The sequence below is a fragment of the Chenopodium album genome, chromosome 7 (assembly GCF_948465745.1).
Source record: "Chenopodium album chromosome 7, dcCheAlbu1.1, whole genome shotgun sequence".
Taxonomy (NCBI): Eukaryota; Viridiplantae; Streptophyta; class Magnoliopsida; order Caryophyllales; family Amaranthaceae; genus Chenopodium; species Chenopodium album.
Genome location: NC_137840.1, coordinates 39,900,599 through 39,924,889, shown reverse-complemented (window position 1 = coordinate 39,924,889; position 24,291 = coordinate 39,900,599). Strand labels below are relative to the sequence as shown.

At 37.9% G+C, this 24,291-nt stretch overlaps 1 non-coding gene across 1 annotated transcript; it reads left to right on the top strand.

Annotated features, from left to right (window-relative positions):
* Positions 1 to 383: 383 nt before the first annotated feature.
* On the top strand, positions 384 to 490 carry LOC145641095 (small nucleolar RNA R71). The gene has a single exon (XR_014115162.1). It is a non-coding gene; the product is annotated as a small nucleolar RNA R71 (small nucleolar RNA).
* Positions 491 to 24,291: the final 23,801 nt, after the last annotated feature.

The window sequence follows — 24,291 nt, the reverse complement described above, 5'->3', positions numbered from 1 at the left end:
ATTCTCTAATCATGCAATATGAAGCGAAAAGAGTCTTAGAGTAAGAAGATCTACCACTCCTCGGAAATTGGGAGGGAAGTGTTTGTGCTTGTGAAGAAGCATTCTCAAGCTTAGCCTTGAAAGAAACCACCTCTTTCCATAAGTCTGAAAGTAGTGTGGACAAATTTTTGATGGCGTTGAGTTGATCAATCGAGCTATTTTCGCTTGTCGACTCTATCTAAACTTCTTGCAAATCCATGTAGTTCCTCACTACATTATCTATCACATCCACCACCTCTTACACCGTCTTGTTCATGATTGGGCCTCCGGCTCCGGCATCAAGACTTGACCTCCCTTAAGGACTCAAACCACCATAAAAGATTTGAATAATTTGGTAAGTCGGAATTCCATGGTGAGGACACTCTCTTTGATAATCCTTGTACCTCTCCCATGCTTGATAGAGGATTTCACTTGTCCTTTGCTTGAAACTTTTAATCAAAGCTTTAATCTCCGTCATTTTCCTTAAGGGAGGAAACGAAAAAGAAATTCTTTTGTAACTTCGTCCTTAATTCTCAAGGAATTAGGCTTCACTTCCTTATCAAGCCATTCTTGAGCTCTTCCAATTAGAGAAAAGGGAAATAGTTTAAGCCTTATAAATTTTTGAGCAACCCCGTTCACCTTAATTGTGTTGCAATATTTCTCGAACTCCTTATGCTGATTGAGCGGACTTTCATTCGTTCCTCCACTATATTGTTGCCTTTCAATCATAGTTATCATTCTCGGCTTGATTTCAAAGTCACTTTTCGGGATCAATAATGGAGCAATCCCGCTCTCATACTTGTATGCACGCGGAGTGCCCAACTCCTTCAATGTTACTCTTAGAGCTTCTCCCTTGTTAACTTGCACACAAAAACTCAAAAGAAATTACTAGTAGCATGGCTATAATGTAGCCTAAAGGAGAAAAATCGTTTTGTATTTTTTGAATTAAAATGAAATAGGCTCAATAACAATAGCAAATAACTACGCCATTCCCCGGCAACGACGCCATTTTGACTGCGGGTGGAGACTAGGTCATTGGACTAATCTTCCCTAGGCTAAATTAAAAAAATTTAATCACTCAACACACCCTTTTAACTAGCATAAGAGTAAGTCGAGGGTCGAACCACTAGGAATGGGAGGTGGTCACTACTGCTAGAGTTAAGCTATTTCAAAGAACTGAAGTAAGGTGCGTGTACTCTAAAACAACTAAGAAAACGAGATTAAAATTGAACATATCAAACACTAGGGTTTAGGATCCATAGATACATGCAATGGATACAACTAATTGGGATTGGATTTGACTAAGTCGAGTGTTGTGAGGGAAAATCAATGGAACATATCAAACACTAGGGTTTAGGATCCATATATACATGCAATGGATATAACTAATCGGGTTTAGAATTTACTAAGTCGAGTGTTGCGAGGGAAAATCAATTAAGCAATCAAGAGAGTATGATAGGCTATTCTCCTAGAGGTCAAACTAGCGTCAACTACGAGAGACTCTAGATAGGAACTTCACAAACCAACTCAACCGACAAATGCAAGTAACAAATTAATTGTCCGTATCAATGTGAACTTACAATGCAATCTAGTGCAGCGATCAAAGTTAGCTACTCTTCAATCAATCACACACATGCACATAATCAATCAACCAATTTAATCACTACATCAACTCCATCAGTTTCCCCAATTAGCATCAATCCATTACTCATATATGCTTCAACATTCCCCTAGCAAGAAAACTACTCACAATACATGGAAATCAAGATAAAAACTAAGCTAAAAAACAAATTCATCATCATCATATTAATCAAACTAATTCAATCACAAATCAATTAAACCTGAACAATCAACAAACAATTAAAATCAAAAGCTAAAGATTGCATTAAAGTAAAAGAAATACTTACAAACTTGCTTCAAATCAATGGAGAAAATACTTAGAATCATCAATCTTTAATCATCAATCAAGAATTTCTCTCTCTACAAAAAAGAGTTTCTTTCTCTACAAAATGATCTAAAATTTCTTCTCTAATTCTATTCTCTCTAAGAAAATCTAATCTAATTTTAAAACTAACTCCTTTCGCTCTAAAAATAGAAGAAAATCTATATATATTAAAACTAGCAAAGATATTTAGTTAAATCGTCCAAAAAGACCTGTACAGGTGCGACCCTCTCCAAGGTGGATGCGCGACCACACATAAAAGGGTACGAAACAGAGAGCCAGAAAGGTGCGCTAGCGCCACCACGCTGCGCTGCCACGCCATGGTCGTGCGCACCCACGCTTGGGACTAGGGCAGCCTCCTTCACCCTTGACTTTGCTCTTCCTCGTGCGCTCTACTTGATGATGTTAATGAACACGGAAGGAGGCAGTCTTCAAATAGCCTCCACATTGGGTTCAACACCAAGAATGGTGTACCCACCGCTTGCATGCACGAGCTAGAAGACTTAGACTTTACACTCCTTCAAACTTGAAGTTCAAATGGTAGGCAAGAGGCATCTCAAACGATGTAAAACATGGGAAGGAGACTTGGGAATCCTCGAAATATGATCATAACCTGAAAAATGAATGAAAACAAGAAAATAAAAAAAAAAAAAAACCAAGAAATGCATAAAAATAGAAAATCAACTAAGAAAATGCAAACTAAGAAAATAAAGAGTAAAACTAAGGAAAAACTAAAGAAAAAAGCTATAAAATAGCATGAATTCCACTTTAAAGAGAACCAAATGAGTGCAATAAATGACACTCATCACATTCTGGACTCCAACTGGCGTAAAAAGGCAAGGAAGTTGGACCTTGCTGCTGTGGGGATGAAGTTTTATGGTTTTGGTCAGGGCTACAAGCTGGTTTTGCTAGATGAGGGCTCCAAGTTATCTGCTCCTCCTACTGGTCATATTATAGTTTTTGCTTCTCAACTGGACTTAGGCTTGAGATTCCTTCTTGACCTTACTTTAGATAAGGCCTTTCAGACCTTTAACTTTTGCTTTGTTGCATCCTACTTCTCAAAACACTTTGATATGCTTACTATGGTTCCTATAATTTTGAAGGTATCTAGAATCTTTGCATCTATTCAAATCCCTGATGAGCTAGAAAAGGTCATCTTCTAGTTCCGAGTCTAGGTGGTATAACGTGGCTCCCAAAGAGGGCCGAGTTTTGTCTTACCCTAAACTTGGTTATTTTAGGGATCGGACTGGCATTTTTTTTGGGTTGCAGTGCCTTCTTCTTTTGTTGCGCCATGAAATTTAAGGGAGATTCGCACTAATATGGCTGGAGTAACTATTTCTCCTACTGAAGCTGCTCACGAAACATACACCTTTGACATGCTGCAGGGGGCGGGCACCAGTGACGCTAAGTTTCCTAAGTTTTGGTTTCCTAACTCCTTGTACATTGTGGGCAATGCGTAGCTTTCTGCTTTGCGCTTATGTTCTACCCATGAGCCTGGTCAGCCTTGTTTTTTATTCTGCTTATTATTTGTAAGAGTTTTTCTCTCTTTGCTTTTGTTTATGATGTGCTCTTATGTCCTTTGTTTTGTCTCTTATGCTGCCTGGTTTTCAAGTTATGACAAATTGGATAGGGGCATTCTTGGAGTGAAGGACAATTGGAAGGACCTTCTTACTACTACCCCAGACAATCCTCTAGAGATTTTTGAGACCCTAGAGGTTTGTGCTGGCTAATTGAAAGTTGAAGTTCGGCTTAGCCCCAGCTGAACTTATAACTATTTTTGGCATCGTGATCACTGTTGATCGTTGCAGGGTCTAGTCGTGCTGAAGCCAAGCTTTCCTCTTCCACTGTTGGGAGTCGACTGGAAACTGGCCTTGCACCCATGGAACTTACCTCAGGGTCTAAGGCGTTGTTGGCGTAGGAATCATCTTCTAAGAAGCGTTTTGCTGCAGCTTTCGGCCAGGTGGCACCTCAGACTTCTGTGGTAAATAAACAACTGAATGAAGCTTTTGATGATTCTAAAAATAATGCTGATGATTTTGTTGACAACATTCTTAAATTTCCCATTAAGGAGGCAAAGACTCACGTTGTGGTGGGTGAGAAACCCACAACTTTTTACTGAGCATGTTCTACTCTATTCTCCCAGCACTGGTACAACTGTTGCTGCTAAGAACGCTATCGTTCCTTCTACTAAGGTTTTTGACTTTCTGCTCCCTAATGACGCTATTATGCAGTTACCAAAAATTCCACCTCGCCTTTCTATGCTACGAGGCCGCTTGCGATGTGCTAACAGGGGAGGGCACTCTCAGCTTGGAGGTTCGCACAAACAAGATCATCCATTTATTAACTTGGAGGATGACCCTGTGCCTTCCCCTCAGGTGACGTTGATCAGCCCCCCTACTAAGAAACCTCTAAATTTCTCTGTTCTTGACCCCTTTGCTTCTCACTCTATGAACATTGGGATTTTTGGTGAGATTATTGGTAAGATACCAACACCCAAAACTCCAGTGAGTTTAATCGATGTGTTCACTTGTTCTTGGGTGATACTTTTGAGAACCCCCTCTCTACAACCTCTATTTTTGCTGGAAGCACTTTTAGCCCTACTTGGCCTATAGGGTTTTGGGAGGTCCCCATTGATGCCACTCTTCGTCCCCTGTTGTGCCTTACTAAGGCTGAGAACACTCCCTATCACCCTTTAATGAATGGTCGCGCCAATGAGACTTTATTTGTGGACAACCCATAGAATGGTGGCGCCTTGGAATATCACCTTATGATGAGTGACATTTATGTCACTCCTAAGGGTAGTTTTTACGTTATTTTCATGCTTATTTTCTTGTATTTTTCCCTTTTATTCTCTTGTTTTCTCTTTAATAACGTTTCTTGTTTATTTCATTATTTGGGCACGTTTTAGTTCTTTTCATGATTTTATTAGTTTTAAGTTTATTTTATTATTTTAATTACTTGTATAGCTTTATATTTTTATTAGTTTAGTTTTATTTCTCTTACTTTCTATTTTATTTTATTTTATATTTTTCCCGATTCTCCCTTGTGTATATTTGGTTTTGTAGGATCGTGTTCTGACGAGGGGTGGAACTAGGTCGTTGAAACTAATCCTCCCTCGATCAAACAAAATTTGTAAACACTTAACAAACCTATATACAAGTATAGAGGCAAGTCATGGATCGAACCAAAAGGAAAGGTAATGTTCAAACGCTCTTAATTTTGTGCCTAAGCTAGGTCGAAGACAAAGATAAAGGGAGAACACTAACAACTAACAAACAAAGAAACCAAACAAATAAAGCACTAAGAACGCGGATCAACAAGTAATCATGACAATTGTAGCAACTCGGTAACAATATGCAAATCAATGGTTGTGAAGACAATGGAAAGCTTAAAAAAAAGAGTCAACAAGCTATCTCCTAGAGGTCAAACTAGCGCCAGCTACGAGAGACTAGTTCTAACTAGGAGCATCACTAATCAAGCTCAATCGACAATTGCAATTCCTAAATCAATGGTCCGTATCATTAGAATCTACAATGCAATCTAGCATAATTCTCAAGGCCTAATTGAACTACACACATGAAAACTTCCATTAATCACTTTAATCTCAACAATTAATAAACACAATCCCCAAATTAAGCACAATCAATCTATCATACATGTTTCACCCAATTCCTAGCAAACAACTACCCTAACATCATCATATAATTAACAAACAACTAAAGAAATTAAGAACCAACAATATATGAAGAACAATTACACTAATCAACAATCAAACATCAAAATAAAACCAAACAAATATAAAATTAAACAAAGCAATAAAATGAGAAAGAGTTAAGAATGCTGATTGATAATAGAGAAGATCTGTAACACAATTGTCACCATTGAATCTTCAATCTCTCAATCAACATTGAAATTCCTCACTTTCTCTCTCTAATATCTACTCCTAAACTAACCCTAAAACTAGAGAGAGAAGCTCTCAACTAAGCTAAGAATATGATCAAAATCTATAATGAAACTTCCTCTAAACTTGCCCCAAAAATCGGGTTTACAAAGGTATTTATAGAGGCGCGAAAACAAAAACCGACCAAATGAATACCCAGGAAGGCGCGCCCGTGCTGTAGAGGTGGTGCGCCCGCGCATGCTGGTGGCGCGCTCGCGCATATCTGGGTTTCTTCGATCTTCTCGCGGCTTCGTGCGTTCGCTAAGGTCTTTGAATGAACGCACAACCATGATGATGATGAACACTAAGTGAGGCAGTCCGAAAAGCACATGATTGTGGGTTCAACACCCCATATTCATGAGAGCATGGCTTGAGAGCACAAGAGCTAGAACTTAGAGAATCCACTTCCTTGCATCTTGTGCTTTCCATTTGCCATGAGCTTGCTCAAAAAGCTTCTTCCACCTTAGTAAATCACCAATATCAAGACCCGAACCTTGTATAATACCTACAACCACAAAAATAGAGCACATAAAGGAGAAAAGACTAGAAAAACCATAGAAATGTACAAAAGCTACAAAATAAGAGAGGAAAGGTAAGACTAAGACCAAAAGCATAAAACTAAGAATTTATTAAGCATGAAAGCCATGAAAAGAAGGTGAAAACAACCTAAATGCTCATCAAATGGGTGGCATTTACGACACCCATCAAATACCCCCAAGGTTACCTTTTGCTCGTCCTCGAGCAAAACAAAACCAAGATAGAAATGATGAGCTTATTCAAACAAAAATTAAGAAGAGAAGAGACAGGAATATAAACTAACTCACTTTCGTATGAATCACGATCAATTTTAGCAACTAAAGACAAGCCATTTAAACCCCTAGATTGCCCTAGAGGACGAGTGATGCTCTCGTAAAGGTTTCCTAAGAGATTAACCTATAACTCTCGTAATAATTCAAACAAGGCAAAGCATGAAAAAGAAATCAAAATACAAGAAAAGCAAACAAATGTTCATGAAAGGACTTTTCTAAATGTACAAGCATAAATGAATGCAAATCTTTCTAAACAAGTAAGGGAGTGCAGGTTTCAAGATACCCGAGGTTGATTGAAACATAAATATGCTAAGCATAGGAACTAGAGAAACACAATCCACTTTCATCCCAAACGGTCTTTCTGCGTTCTCCCTACTAGTCTCATATCTTCCCCTAGTGAGCATCTCAAAAGTTCCACAAAGGAACCAGAAAAAGAGATAATTTTGGGCCACTCGACGTCTTGACAATGCATCCCCTTTTCTTTTGCTTTAACACATAATGCCCTCCCCAGGTATATGACTCAACCTCAAGGTCGAAAAGTCTTTCCCAATGGTTATAACGTAAGTCCAAAAAGGGTGAGGGTAGGCTTAAAGTTTTAAAATTTAGCGGTATTCCTAATTAGTGAAGCAAAGGGTGATCAAACCTTCTCCTCATAACCAAGCAATCGCCAAACAAAAACAAACTAACTCCCCCAAGCTTATTCAAAGCTATAACCACAATCATATATACAAAAAGCGTAAACGCTTCTCCCCCAAACTTAAAGGAAGCATTGTCATCAATGATTGAAAAGGGGAAAAGAATCACATCAAAATATTTTAGTTTTTGTTTTCTTCTTATTTTCACTTTTTTTTTGTATTTTCATTTCTTTCAAAGCAATTGTCCATGCCTCTTTAACTTAGGATGGCTTTTACAATTTTTGCATTTGCATTGTCCTTGCATATTTTTTACTTTTGACGCCTTTTTTCATTTATTCATTTGCCATTATTCACAAAAATATCACAATATAAACTTTCTTTCAAGAGAACAAAATATCCAAACTTCTCCAACACAAACTCCAACAATAATGATCAATTGCTTCAAAAAAACCAAGAACGGAAACGAAAATGAAACAAAAGGCTCAAGATCTAAGGATGTGGCTTGAAAAGAAGGGAAAAGGCTCAAATGGTTAGCTAGAAGGCAAATGCAAACCCAATGAACTAAAAAGAAAGAAATTAACATAGAAAAGAAAAATTACCACCACGAAAAGATGCCTTTGTCCTCCCTAGATGGCTCGGTCTCGAGTTTGAGAATAATGAGTCAAGATTCTAGATTAGGTTCGCAATAGTCAAGGATCCATGCCGCTCATACAAATATATGTTGGAGGCTTGAAAAATAATGAACCTCACATGGATCTAGCAAAAACTCACTATTGGTGTCAATTCGACTATAGGAAGCAACTACCAACATCCCACAAACAAGTAGAATCCGGTTTTATGGTCCCACTTGTTCTAACCAACAATCTTAGCATGCTTTATCCTAAAATAAACCAAGCGTACTCTCAAACCGTGAACACCGTTACCATTTAAGAAGAAAAGCATTCAACTATACAAGTTCAAAAGTATTACGTCCAAAGCAAGAATAAAACAAAGATACATTGCAATTTTGCCTTGATAGAAACAAAAATCTTTTTGGAGTTTTTCAAAATATAAGAACATGGAAAAGCATATACAAAGGTGCATAGCATATGTGAATCAACATCCCATCAAACATGACAGAATACCCTCCCCTAAGCTTGAATGAGACAATATATTCAAACATGAATCATAGAAACCATGGGAGGGGAAAACAAGGAGAGCAATCCAACAAACCAACATACGTCCAACAAGTTATCATCAACTTGAGAAAGATCAAGGAAGGATATTACCGGGTGTTAGGTGGGTGTAAATACCCGCAAATGACCCAATTAAACCTTTCAAAGCTAATTTCCTCAAGAATTTAACCTTGCCTTCCGTATGCCCGCACATCTCTGGGTTTCTTCGATCTTCTCGCGGCTTCGTGCATTTGCTAACTTCCGTATGCCCGCACATCTCTGGGTTTCTTCGATCTTCTCGCGGCTTCGTGCATTTGCTAAGGTCTTTGAATGAACGCATAATCATGATGATGATGAAAACTAAGTGAGGCAGTCCCAAAGCACATGATTGTGGGTTCAACACCCCATATTCATGAGAGCACGGCTTGAGAGCGCAAGAGCTAGAACTTGGAAAATCCACTTCCTTGCATCTTGAGCTTTCCATTTGCCATGAGTTTGCTCCAAAAGCTTCCTCCACCTTAGTAAATCACCAATATCAAGACCCGAACCTCGTACAATACCTACAACCACAAAAATAGAGCAAATAAAGGGGAAAAGACTAGAAAACAATAGGAATGCGCAAAAGCTACAAAATAAGAAAGGAAAGGTAAGACTAAGACCAAAAGCATAAAAAATATTCTATTAAGCATGAAAGCCATGAAAAGAATGTGAAACAACCTAAATGCTCATCAAATGGGTGCCACTTATGACACCCATCATGTTCGGAGGTCCAAGGTTCGAGTCAAATGTGCAATGCCCCTCGCTCCACGTACTTGCTGCTCATGTTGCTGCCCCTTATCCTACATTACTCTCTCCCCCTCTAATATTTCTTAACCTCCACCACACCAAAACACCAAACTTCCCCTACTCCATTTTCCATCCACCAACAACACAATAACTTCAGCCACTCATCACCTCAAGCACAGTATAACACCATAACCGTCAATTGTAACCGCACGCAACCACCAACTCTACCTACAACCTTCACCACACCACCAACCTCCAATCACAGCTCGCATCATCTCACAACTCCACCTCACAGCCGCATCCAAACAATACCCACTTCACCATCAGCTCACATCTCTAGTATGCTTTGATATTGAAATTGTTGTGATTGTTATTAAAGTCTTTGTTTTGCATATCATACTAGTTGTTTCTCTTGGGTGGCCAACCATTATTCATAACTAGGTGGATTGACCTAGTTAGTAGCGATAGCTCGGCTTAGAGATTTCCATTGATCAGTTTTGCTAGATATTTACCTTAAATTTCTCAACCTAAGACGACAGTGTAGGCTGTTGATGAATCGAGAAAGCAATTGACTCCGATATGATGTTAGATTGTGAATTAAACCATTGATATGTGATGCTTAGTTCGCGTTCAATAACGATTTCATGTCTATTCATGCTTGAGTGAAAAATCACCTAAACCATTTCCCTTAGTGTTTTTTTTTTTAAGTCTTAGCGTGTTAAGACTTTAGTTTAATGATATCTTATTTCGGACTAGCTTATTTATTGATAGCATTTGGTAGTGTTTACTCGTTCCCTATGGTTCGACCCCTATGCTTTCTTTATAATCGCATTAGGTTTGTTTAGGTTGTATAAATTGTATTTGATCTAGGGATAGACATTTAACGACGCGTTTATTTGCCGCCGTTGCCGAAAAACGACTTTCATTACCATTGTGCTTATCTTTTTGAGACCAGTCCATTGTGTATAATTTTCTTTTAGTCTGTTTTTCTTCTTTTCTTTCTTTTTGTTTGTGTATATATCTTGTGCTTTCTTGCTTGATTGCTTGTTGTTTTTCTTCATTGTGTCATGGATCAATTTGTCAAAAATGAGTTGTCTTGTTCATCTTTGCCTCAATTTGAATATGAACCATTTTGGGTTTACTTTAATAGGTTTGAAGACTTCTCTAATCTCCATGGTTGTTCCTTTTGGGAGGTTTGTGAAGTCATTTATTGGGGTTTGAATGAGTATACTAGAGGGTTGATTGAAAACATGTGTAATGGTGAATTTCGAGCCAAATCTTTGGATGAGGCTTGGGATTTCTATATGTGGTTTGCTAGGGCTAGCTATGAGCAAGATACTTATGCAAATTGTGATGATTTTTCAAATTCTTGCATGATTTCTAATGATGAATCTTTTGTTCCCCAAGATGAACCTATAATGCATGATGGCAATCCCTCTCCCTTGTATGCTAATTGTGATGAGATGCATCCCAATGTTGATAATGTTCATGCTTTTTCACAATGTCCTTCTAATGTTCGCTTGGAAATTAATGATGCTCCCCATACCCCTAATCCTCTCTTTCTTGATCTTCCCTTTACCTCTTCTTGTTCTAGCATGATTCCAAATGAGTTTCCCTATGTATCTAGAGAACATTTTTGTGAGGGTGATTCAATGGGACATAGAGAGGAAGGAGAGTTGATGGAGAAGCTTAATGAGTTGATGAGAAAGGAACTAATGATAAAGAGAAAGGAAGAAGAATTTAACAAGGAGATAAAAGCTAGGATGGAGGCGCTTGAAAGCATACTTTCCCACCTAGCTCAGTCACAAACAAATGCCCTTCCTTCTTCTACCCCTACCATATGGGTGAACCTAATTGGGATTTTGAGTGCATGGTTGAGGATAATTATGATGATGATTTTGAAAGCGATAGAGGGTGTATTAAAGATACTACATTTGATGAAATCTTGAAAACCACCCCCTTTATCCAACTTGAACCTCAACACTCTTCGCAACCCACTAAAGATCCCATTTTGGTGGACCTAAAACTAATTTGAGATTGTTAAGAGAAAAGATGGGTTTTTTTTTTATGATGAGATACTCAATTTTGATCATGTTGAGTTGGGGAATGTTGAGAATGAAAAGCATGCTCTTGTTGAGAGTGAAGAATCCTAATTGGTGGTTGAGGACATTTTCAAACTCTTTGAGGTTAGGGAAGATGTGTTAGTTGGGAATTCTTTAGAGGAAAAGACTTGTGTTTCAATGCAATGTGGTGTCATTGAAGTTGTGAGTGTGGTACCCATTCCTAATTTTTCAACCTACACCCCTTTTTCAAGGAAGCTTACCAACATTCCTTTTTGTCCCATCTCACTTCCATATATCCTCAAAGTTCCACCAATTGAGGGGCCCCTAATATCTTTAGCTCCCCATTATCCCTCTTTTGAACTCAATGAAATGATCATACGTCCAAAAATGAAACAAAATGAGTTTGTTCCTCCCTTTTCTCTTCCTAGTTCTAGTTTTGATTTTTCTAATTCTTTTTTTGTTGATTTTTCTTTTGAGTCTTTTACTTTTTCTTTTCTCCCTTCTCCTAAGCATAAAGTCTCCTTATACTTTATGTTTGCTTGTTATATGAGCATCGCGTATGCTCTATTTCTTGATATGTTTGCCGGTGCATATAACAAGCTTTTGCGTTCTTTGTCAGGTTATTTACTAGATTAATCATGCTTGGACGTTAAGCAAGCCTTTCTCGGGAAGTAACCCGTGTTTTGTTGCTTTCATTTTCTTTTCCTTCTAGAATAGATTTTCTCTCATGGAAATGTTTGTGTGCCTTTTGCTAGGTACATGACTTGATATACTTTGATGCATTGGTTTGGATCAAGAATCAAGGAAGATTGACAGCACAATTGCTAGTATATAGAAGGCGAGATTTTATTCTAGAGCAATTTAGTTTTGAAAGGTTTATTTGGGTCATTTTCGGGTATTTACACCCAACTAATATCCGGTAATATCTTTCCTTGCTCTTTCTCTAATGGTTGATGCGTTGTTGGACATGTATTGGTTTGTTGCTTTGATCTATTTTTTCCCCTCCCATGGATTATTTGGTCTATGTTTGAGCATGTTGCCTCATTCAAGTTTGGGGGAGGGTATTCTATCATGTTTGGTGGGATGTTGATTCTTATATGCCATGCTAATGAGTATATTCATTTCCATGTTTTTCTTGCTTTTGGAAAATCCAAAAACATTTTTGTTTATACTTTAAGGCAAGTTTAGCAAAAAAATGTGTTTTGTTTGTTCTTATTTTGGGCATTATATATTTTGGATTTGTATACTTTTGAATGCCTTCCTTCCTAAGTGGTAAATGTGTGCACAATTTGAGAATGTCATTGGTTGACTATACCATACTATATGCTAAGGTAGCAGGGTTAAGAACTTTTAGGAAACCATGAAGCCTTAGCTCACGGGTATGTGGTAAGATGGTGTTGCTCTCTATAGTGGATTTGGCACCTTTGGTTGGTGTTTTCTTAGTTATAATCCCTTGTGAGGTAACATTGTTCTATCCTTCATCACTTTGTTGAGTGGCACATTTGGATCCTTAGCTATGCGTGTCTTAGTCCTTGTTTTGACTTATAGATCCCAAGATCGTGACTGAAGTAGTCGAGGGGAGAAAAAGGGCACCCTTTATCATTTTTCTTTATTTTCTTTTTGTTTTGTTACAGATTTGATTTACTATTTTGCATCAACCTACTTGCTAACCAATTTGAGCCTTATGTTTCCCGCTCTTGTTTAAACCACGTTACAAACCTAACGGCCTATGTTTACCAACCCTTATAGTTAGTGAAGCATTGACATGTGAGGTTCGAGTATTGAGAATGTTGATCTTAAACAAGAAGCACTTTGAGATTTGGTTTAAGTAGGTATTGAAAGTTGAGCTTGTAATGACTATGCAAGAAAAGTTTCAAAAGAAAGATGTAATTCAAGAAAATCAAATGATGCTGCAAGAAAAATCTGTCCATGTTAAAAAAAGGCAAGGGCATCGAATAAAAGATTCAAAAAAAAAAGAAAGAAATAAAATTGGAAAAGAGACAAAAATAACAAAAACATATTAGTTGGTTTCGTTTTCTTCCCTAGTTTAAGCATTGAGGACAATGCTGTGTTCAAGCTTGGGGGAGAAGGATTGTTCCTTCGTTTTGTATATATTGTGTGTTAGTGTTGAATAAGCTTGGGGGAGTGAAATTATTGGTATTTTTTATTGATATTTAGTGACTTCTTGAGTTGTTTTTGAGTGTCGGCCGCACTTTTTGCTTCACTTAGGAAATATCACCGAATTTCAAATTTTTACCCTACCTTAACCCTTAGCCTTACGTTAAAAAGACCCTTAGACTCTAGTGGGTTAGATCAAAAGATCGGTGAAGGGAGATAGACTTCAAACCTATGGAAAGAGTGTGCATAGTTGAGACGTCGGAATTACCTTCTCAAAGTTTTTCATTTCTTCATCTTTTTCCGATTCCTTTGAGGAATCTTGAGAAACTAGCTTAAGGGTTGATTTGAAGCTAGTGGAGAGAACGTGGCCCGATTGGTTGGGGCTATGGTGGATTGAGTCCTAAGTATTTCTCTATGCTTAGCATGTTTTATGTTTCAATCAACCATTGACATCTTGTAACGTGCATACATTTGTCCATTTAGTAAGGTTTGCATTCATTTGTACTTGTCCCTATCTCTTTTCCATATATGAACTTGTGTTTTGCTTTTTCTTTTCATGTATCTTTTTCTTTTCCTTTTGTTTCCTTACCTTGGTTTTTGTCAAGAGTTGTGGGTTAAGCTCTTAGGTATCCCTTACAAGAGCATCACTCGTCCTCTAGGGCGATCTAGGGGTTTAAATGGCTTGTCTTTAGTTGCTAAAATTGACCGTGATTCCTACGAAAGCGAGTTAGTGTATATTCCCACCTTCTCTAGTTCTTCTTGTTTCTTTCGTTGCTTGAATAATGTCATCATCTTTCCTTAGGTTTAATTTAGCTTTGCTCGAGGACGAGCAAAGGTTTAGCTTGGGGGAATTTGATGAGTGACATTTATGTCACTCCTAGGGGTAGTGTTTAGGTTATTTTTATGTTTGTTTTCTCGTATTTTTCCCTTTTATTCTCTTGTTTTCTCTTTAATAACATTTCTTGTTTATTTCATTAATTTTGCACGTTTTAGTTCTTTTCATGATTTTATTAGTTTTAAGTTTATTTTGTTACTTTATTTTATTTTATTTACTTGTATAGTTTTATATTTTTATTAGTTTAGTTTTATTTCTCTTATTTTCTATTTTTTTTTTATTTCCATTTTACTTATTTTATTTTATTTTATATTTTTCTTGATTCTCCCTTGTGTATATTTGGTTTTGTAGGATCGTGTTCGGAGTTCCGAGATTCGAGTCAAATGTGCAATGCCCCTCGCTCCACGTACTTGCTGCTCATGTTGCTGCCCCTTATCCTACACCACTCTCTCCCCCTCTAACCTTTCTTAACCTCCACCACACCAAAACACCAAACTTCCCCTGCTCCATTCTCCATCCACCACCAGCACAATAACTTTAGCCACTCATCACCTTACGCACACCATAACACCATAACTGTCAATTGCAACCTCACGCAACCACCAGCTCCACCTACAACCTTCACCACACCACCAACCTCCAACCGCAGCCCGCATCAGCTCACAAATCCACCTCAGAGCTGCATCCAACCAACACCCACTTCACCACCAGCCAAGCATCAATTACAGCAGCTCCTCATAGCCACCCCGCAACACCAAAGCACAACCACACCTAACAACATCCCTTACTCACTTCCCCTACAGCCGCGCTACACACCGCTGCGACAAACCACCAGCCCGCACCATCATCACCGCATCATAGCAGCTAATCTCCGCACCTACCAATTGCAACCCTTCAATCAAGCGCCCAAAATCAAAGCAAATTAAATTTCAATTTGGTTTGGGCAAACCGCATAAAAGTTCAATCAAAATTCCAAGAAGTGCCAAAACAATCAGAAACTTTCTAAGTTTTCTTTTTTGGGTACGTGCGATCGAACACACCTATGGTTTGATCGAACCAACCCCGTAGTTCATCGAACCTACCCGAAGTTCGTTTGAACCATTTCACGAGCTCTGCGCGTAATTATTTATGAAGATCAACGACCTTAATTTGATGTTTAATGATTAAAGATGATGATGAGCGGTTGTGATTGAAGATTATTATTGCTAATGATGGTTGATGAAGGAAATCAGACGGTGTGATGGTGATGTGCTTCAATGTAGTTCAGAGCATCCAAAAATCGAAGAAGAGAAAGTTGGGTATGGTTGTTTTGGGTAGAAATTTTTGGTTTTGTTATTTTTAAGTTCTTTTTCCTTTTTATTTTTCTTTCTTTAGTTTTCGTTTGTTTATTTTTAGTTTCCCTTTTTTTTTTTTTTTTTTTTTTTTTTTTACTTATTTTATTTCCCTCTCTTTTATTTAGTCTATTTTTCCTAGCTTTGTATAAATACCCATTTTTTGGGGGTAATTAGTGATAATCCATAATTATTCTTCTATTTTAATTATTAGTTTTAGGAGTGCTTCTCTCTATAGGTTTAGCTTAGGGTTAGAGTAGTTTAGAGAGAGGTAGTGAGGGTTTCATCATTGTTGAGCTTGGATTTTGAAGAAGAAGATTATTCATCTTGTTTGTAGAATTTCATCTTCAATCAATGAGAATGTCTAACTCTCTCTCCTCTATTTTATTTGCTTTCTTTTGATTATTGTTTTAGTTGTTAGTATTTCTTGTTAATCATGTTGATTCTTGATTATTTGTTAATTAATCTTGTTATTGTCATGATTAGTTAGTAATTTTCTTACTAAAGGAACTGGTGATGGTGTAGTTGAATCTCAAGTATGCTTCGATATTGAAATTGTTGTGATTATTATTAAAGTCTTTGTTTTCCATATCATACTAGTTATTTCTCTTGGGTGGCTAACCATTAGTCATAACTAGGTGGATTGACCTAGGTTGTAGCGATAGCTCGTCTTAGAGATTTCCATTAATCGGTTTTGCTAGATTATTAACTTGATTTTCTCAACCTAAGACGATAGTCTAGGTTGTTGATGAATCGAGAAAGCAATTGACTCCGATAGGATTTTAGATTGTGACTTAAATCGTTGATATGTGATGCTTAGTTCACGTTCAATAACGATTTCATGTCTGTTCATGATTGAGTAAAAACTCACCTAAACCATTTCCCTTAGTATTTTATTTCTTGTCATAGCGTGTTTAGACTTTAGTTTAATTATCTCTTATTCCGGACTAGCTTAATTGTTGATAGCATTTGGTAGTGCTTACTCGTTCCTAGTGGTTCGACCCCTATGATTGCCTTATACTCGTATTAGGTTTTTTTAGGTTGTATAAATTTTATTTGATCTAGGGATAGACATTTGACAACGCGTTTATTCCCTAGTCAAATTGGCGCCGTTGCCGGGAACGGCTTCCATTACCGTTGTGCTTATCTTATTGAGACTTGTGCATTGTGTATAATTTTCTTTTGGTTTGTTTTTATTCTTGTCTTTCTTTTTGTTTGTGTATATATCATGAGCTTCCTTGTTTGGTTGCTTTTTGTTTGTCTTCATTCAGTCATGGATTAATTTTTCCAAAATGAATTGTCTTGTTCCTCTTTGCCTCAATTTGAATATGAACCATTTTGGGTCTACTTTAATTGGTTTAAAGACTTCTCTAATTTCTTTGGTTGTTCCTTGTGGGAGGCTTGTGAAGTCATTTATTGGGGTTTGAATGAGTATACTAGAGGGTTGATTGAAAAATATGTAATGATGAATTTCGAGCCAAATCTTTGGATGAGGCTTAAGATTTCTACATGTGGTTTGCAAGGGGTAGCTTTGAGCAAGATACTTATGCAAATTGTGATGATTTTTCAAATTCTTGCATGATTTCTAATGATGAATCTTTTGTTCCCTAAGATGAACCTATAATGCATGATGCCAATCCCTCTCCCTTGTATGCTAATTGTGATGAGATGCATCCCAATGTTCATAATGTTCATGCTTTTTCTTAATGTTCTTTAAATGTTTGCATGGATATTAATGATGCTCCCTGTTTTGGGTGTTTTTGTCCCTCGGGAGAGTTACGTCACAAGTATTGGTCCGACTCGAGTTGCACCTGTATAATAACGGAGACTTTAGTTGTTGGAGCTCCGCCTTCGAATATCAAGTTATTAACTTTAAAGAGAATAAAGAGTATGAAAATTTAGGTGGGTATCTTCTTGGATTCCAAGCTCAGGTGTTTTTCAGATGAGAGAGAAAGTAGGTGTAATAAATGATTGAATGTGTCCCTAAAATGGGGAAATATCTCCCTAATTATAGGGTCGTTGGTAGGTGTGCCCCCATCTAGGTCACTTAACCTAGATTTTAGTGGGATGCGCCGAATTACGATGCATCTTGAGATTTAGGCCCTTGAAGTCCGCCATTTCAGAAGCTATCCGAAGGGGACACGTGTCAGGTGGCTATTGGGCCACTTGGGCCAGCCTGAACTTGACACGTGGCCTTCTCTTATTGGTCCACATTTCTAGGGTATTTTTACCCTAAACATTTGCCCCTCACATGGGTCTTGTGGATGTAATGTGACACCTGTGACTCGTGTCCACCTATCAAAGGTGAACAATAATAACACCTAGTAAATTTAAAGAATGACGAGAATGCCCCCGTTTCACCCTTCTATAAATAGGAGTTTACCCCCCTCTCCTTTCTCTCACTATTTCATTTTGACTTTCTGGAGAGAGAAAGAGAGATTTTTAGACAGAGATTCTCTAGTTCCGTCTGCATCAGATTCTCAAGATTTTGGTGTGCTAACCTTGCAACATCCGATCACCGTCTGTAGTAGTTTTCAGAGTTTCCAGAGTTAACGTAAGGTAACCATCTGTACCATTTTTTAGCTTTTCCTTTTCAAATTGTATACATTTTTTTTTCTATATGTATACATAGTCTTTAAAAATTAAATGAGCTCTCAATCCAAACACTCGGCACTACTTAGGACATTCAGCTGGTCTCCCGGAACGGCTGAATATAGAAATGGGGGTGCCTTTTCTGGACTGTCGGAACTGCTGTGCTCATCCCTGAATTCCTCCCTCTCTGTGTCTTTGCAAGACACAATAGCTAGAGTCAACATACTGCTAGAAAGTCTAGGAGCCGGCGCGCTATGGAAGTGCCCACCGACGATATTGCTCTAGACTGGGAACAAGGGAATTTGGAGGAGAGAAGCGGTTTTGACGATGAGGCTCCCTCTTCCTCCGGGAGCTCCAGCGTAAGAGAGGTAGACGGTGAAGAGGCCGCCTCCTCCAATGGATTCGGGGAAGAACCAGGCGGTAATGAAGCTGCCGAAAGATTAGAAGCCGAGGACTGTAGCTCCGATCAAGATAATTTTTTGGCTGACTATCAGCAGCCGGCGAAGATTTCTGACAACCCTGACCCAAAAGTAAATTAGAATGCTTCCGGGTGACATAGCCCTGCTGAAGAGTGGCTTCAAGGCTTTCAAAGAAAAGCACCCCTTTGGAAAGGGGTGGGATATTATTGTTCCGCTTACGGACGCGGTTATGGCCTGGTAGGACAACATAGAAAATGAAGACAACTATTTTGTCTATATGAGGCGATAATAGACCGGGTGAGGGTCCTCACCATCTGTTTTGCAAACCCAGGAAGATCCGGCTTGTCGGATGTAAGATCTGCACCAAAAGAAGTACTTAGTGAAAGGGATGCAGCGTAGTTGAATTTTTCAATTGAATTTCACGTATATACTGCAATTCTTTGATATTTTGCCTAACTTTTAAAAAGCATGCGGCAATTTGTAATCCGACTGTTCTTTCCCTTGGTTGGTTGTCTGATTGGTTTCATTTCAAATTGATTAATTGGCTTAAAAACACTTTATACTTGGACAAGTATGAGGTGTTTTTAGGCCAATCAATCACAATGGTAATTTCGCCAAACCAAGTGCACAGCCGGCCATTTAAACGGGTACTTCAAGCCTCTTACCTAAGCGGTAATATTCTGTCTGGGTTATTGCATAGCCGTTACACAAAACTCTTTTGCCCCAATTGAAAACAAAACCTGATTTCTCATTAATAGGCTTTTTGTTTACAAAAATTTACAATTCTAAGAAGTAGTACTTTTTAAAGTTATCTACATTCCAAGTTCTAGGCAGGCGTCTGCCGCCTGGGGTTTCTAGGCTGTAGGTGCCATCCCTAAATTCTTCATAGATTCGGTAGGGGCCTTCCTAATTGGGGGTTAGCTTTCCAAGCTCATTGTCCCTACCAGTTGCCTCCATTTTTCATAACACAAAGTCGCCAACTTTCAAAGGGCGCTTGTGTACTTTCTTGTTGTAGGCTCCCATCATTCTCAGATGGTATATCTCATGACGCAGGACAGCATTGCCCCTGCATTTCGAGAAGGAGTCCAATTCCAGCCGCATGGCCTCCCAATTTGCATCTTCATCATAGAGCATGACTCATAGAGTCGGCTCGTAATGTTCAATGGGTAAGACGGCTTCAGCACCATATACCATGAGAAATGGGGTTTCACCGGTTGCCCCTTTGGCTGTTGTCCGGATGGGCCATAGGACATGAATCAATTCTTCTGCCCATAAGCTACCGGCTCTTTCAATTTTCTTTTTAATGTCGTCTAAGATAAGTTTGTTGAAGGCTTCAACTTGGCCGTTTGCTTCGGGTCGACCGACTGATGCAAAACAATGTGAGATCACTTGATTTCCCAACCAAGTCTTAAGGTGAGGCGTTTCAAGCTGAGGGCCATTATCAAACACCATAGACATAGGTACACCAAACCGGGTGATGATGTTCTTCCAAATGAAAGAGACGACATCCTTTGTCTTGATGTTCTTGATCGACTCAGCCTCCACCCATTTGGTGAAGTAATACACAGCCACCAAAATATAACGCTTTTCGCCTGATGCAGACATATAAGGACCCAAGATATCCATGCCCCACTTAGAAAACAGGACTAGGCTGTGAATTACCGTTAGATTAGTAGTCGGCCGGGTGGTTAATAAGCTTGCCAAACCTCTGGCATTTTTCACACCTCTTCACCAACTCTTTAACATCTGCTTCAAGAGTAGGCCAAAAATAGTGCCGCCTGGATCTACCGGCTAGGGACCGGCCGCTTATATGGGAGGCGCAGTATCCCGCATACAATTCTTTGAGAACTTTGTTCTTGTTTTTTGGGGTAACACACTTCAATAAAGGTTTAAGAAAACCCACCTTGAAGAGCTCTCCATTTCTCATCTCGAAGTTTACTGCTCGTTTCTTCATTACAGCTGCCTCCAGTGGTGAATCAGGAAGCGTGCTGTCTGTTAAATATGATTGGATGTCATCCATCCAGGTAGAGTTTTGGTCCAGGATTCCAATGGGCACTTAATATATACTTCTTTTTTCTAGAAATTCCCAAAATACTGACCGAGGCGTATCATAGCAGGCGGAAGATGCCACTTTGGACAATGCATCCGCCTGGTTATTATCTCACCTCGGCACTTGACTTAGACGAAATTCTTCAAGTGCCCCAGCCCTTCTTTGATTGCCTGAAGATACTTAATCATAGTCGGGTGAGTTGCCTCATATTTCCCCTCATACTGGCTTACAACCAACTGTGAATCAGAGTAGGCGTCATTTTTTTATGCCCTTGCCGCCTTACACATACGGATTCCGGCTAGCATAGTTTCGTATTCCGCCTCGTTATTCGAGGCCTGAAACTTAAACCGCAGTGCTTATTCAAATCTATCCCCCTTAGGGAACTCATATATAATTCCTGCACAGTAGCCGTTCTTTATCGAGCTCCCGTCTACATACACTTTCCAAACCTCATCAATGTTATCCGGTGGAACAGGTCGTGTCATCTCAACAATGAAGTCGGTTGTAACACCCCAATAATTCTCTCTTTAAACATGTGAGGACCCTAAACAATATCCAAGAGAATTACTGGCGTGCTACCGCCACGTGTTCAAACATTAAGGCTTTATCAGAAAATAGCAGAAGAAAAACTAACTCAGTTATATATAAGTTTCAAAACCAATAACCAAAACCAAATTAAATGATACAAGCTTGAACCATTAAGGCCCTTATTCAAAACCCAACGAAAGTAGTAAATAAATAAATCAGAGTTTAAATAAATTCAAACTTATGAAAAGAAATAAACAGTGAACAATAACCAACTCTCCACTCAAAATCCCACAACCCTGATGCGAATGCTACATGTGTAAGAACATGTGGTTAATCTACACCCCAATATTATAAGTGTAAAAATTGGATTGTCACAGGGTCATAGAAAGGTGAAGGTCATGACTAAAGAAAGACACATAAAGCACGGAATCAGCAAAGCGGAGTACATACAAGTTGCAAAACATAAAAGAAATCCCTAACATGCTATTAATAATCAATCATCACGCATCACTAGTTAATAGACTCGACACATGACTCAACTATTTATATTACTAAGACTCCATTAATTAATAATAGGTAAATCATTTGGAACATCAATAAAAGAAAAACCCCATGCCTCCTTTCGGAAACATCAATAAACATCCAACGACCACGGGCGTGACTCCATGACCGTAGTTAGTATGAGATCTCACCTAGCTCCTAGTTTTAAAAAATATATGAAATAGGAGACTCGTAGATCAGACGGCCTCGATAAAAGAACATGGCTAATACCCGATGTACCCCAACCCTGATTGTCATTACTCTAGATGTGCACCAATCCAGAGTTTTATTGCTCATCCATCTTGCACTTTACGTGATTTACATGTTTAGACTTACTGATGACTCATATGCATAACAATACAAACTCTCCAAACACAATTCGATCAAACAAGGCAAGTTTCCAATTTCAATTTTGGATTCATTAGTGACAAACAACATTTATTATTTATTCCTTTACTACCTCGGTGTATAAATACCTTGAGTTCATAAGGCACCCCAAAACCTTAACCTCGTCTTATAAGACATGAATTCTTCCTTTACTCATCCTATTTGCATTATCATGAATGAGTAATAAATTAATCTTTACACCAATAACATACCTTTGCCTCTAAGCGCACCTTGTATAATTAGAAAACAAATAATACTTGCAATATAAAATAGTGCACAACATATGAAATTCACAATGTATAACCAAACAATTTAACCCAGTCATCCCTATACATGATACTAAGTTCTCGATCCGTCCTTAGACATGCACCTAAAGGCAAGGTTTCGTAACTCGTACGTACCTTGAATAAACGAATTGGTATGTCACTTTATTATCTAGAAATTACCTTCAATAAACTCCTCTCCTAAACCAAACAATAAAATCTCAATCAATACCCAATATAATTAATCAAATTTACAGCAATACTAACTTACTTTAAAACCTTCAAAATCCAAATCAAATAACACTTTAAAACCTTCCCTTTAATTAAAATCAAAAGCTTATATGTAGTTCTTGAAGTTTCCTTCATAAAAACCTTAAAATACGTCTTTATATGTGAACAACATATTTAAGCTACTAACCAAATCTAAAATTTTGTTTATACACATCCTTAGCAAAATTAACAACCCATACTAATAATAATGGAATAATAGCTTAAATATATATGTAGAAACATCAAAACTTATTATTGTTGATACCAAAACAATAAAATTCAGATTACACAAATCTAGAAATTAATTTAAACTCTAAACTTGATACTTTAATAAGCTATTAACATAAATTAATCATAACGGTCATGTAGTGTATAGAAAACTCTAAGAAACATAATTTAGAACGCTTTGAATTTCGAAAACTATATCTTTAATAATCAGAAAATTAGTTTTAATTACCAAAAATATAATCTTAACATAATATAAATACTATATACATAAGTAACTTGACTAACGCGTTTTAAGGCCTAAAATCACGAAAAATCAAGGTTTAAGCCCTAATTTTCTTAGCTAAATAAATCTGAAATTTTGTTTCATAGTTTAAACATAATAAAACTTATAAATTTATAATCTTTTATGATTCATATAAAAAATCAAACCATAATAATAACAATTTAATAACAAAAATTGATAAAGATTGAAACTTGGTTAAATTAACAAAAGAAGAGAAAACAAGAGGAATAAAGGAGAGAGGTGGGGTCGAACTGGTGGTGTGGTGGTGCTGCAGTGGTCACCAGAGCAGCAGCTGGGCGCCAGCGGTGGCTGAGCAGCGGCAGGAGTAGGCGGCATCAAGATGTGTTTTTTCTTCTTTTTCTTCCTGGTTTCGTGAGCAACAAGTGAAGAAGGGTAAAAGCAAGAAGGAAAGTAGTACTAGTAGTATTACGTGAAATTGGAAGGAGGGGCAAATTTGAGGGTTTTTGTTCTTTCTAATGAAGTGGGCTTGGGGTTTTTTTACTAATTGGGCTCAAATTAGTGAGTTTAAGGAGGAATATAAGAAGAGTTAGTCCAAGTACAATGATAGTAGAATAAAATACTTTTCTTATTGAAGTAATCCTCATTAAATATATACATAAATCTTTGATTAAATTATATTAGAATAATCTAAACAAATACATAATTATAATAATATACATATAGTTATTATAAAATATAATTATAAATTTTACAAAATTACGGGGGATTACATCGGCAAACGCCTGACCCTTCACTGCCTTTTTGGGTTCTAAAGTGATTTCAAGACTTTGCATTTCAATTTCCCATTTCAACATTCTGCTGAATGACTCCAAGGTAGACATTGGCCGCTTGAGGGGCTGATCGGTGTAAATTACAACCCGATGTGCCAGAAATTACGGCTTCAGCATTTTGAATGCCATATACAAAGCAAGGCCAAAGTTTTCAACCATGGGGTACCGGAGTTTAGCATTTTTTAGCAAATGGCTAATGAAATAGACCGAGAGCTGGATGCCGTCTCTCTCATCAAGGAGAACAGCACTGAGGGTATGGTCTGAGACGGTTAGGTACATGTATAACGTCTCTTGGGGCATAGGGCTAAC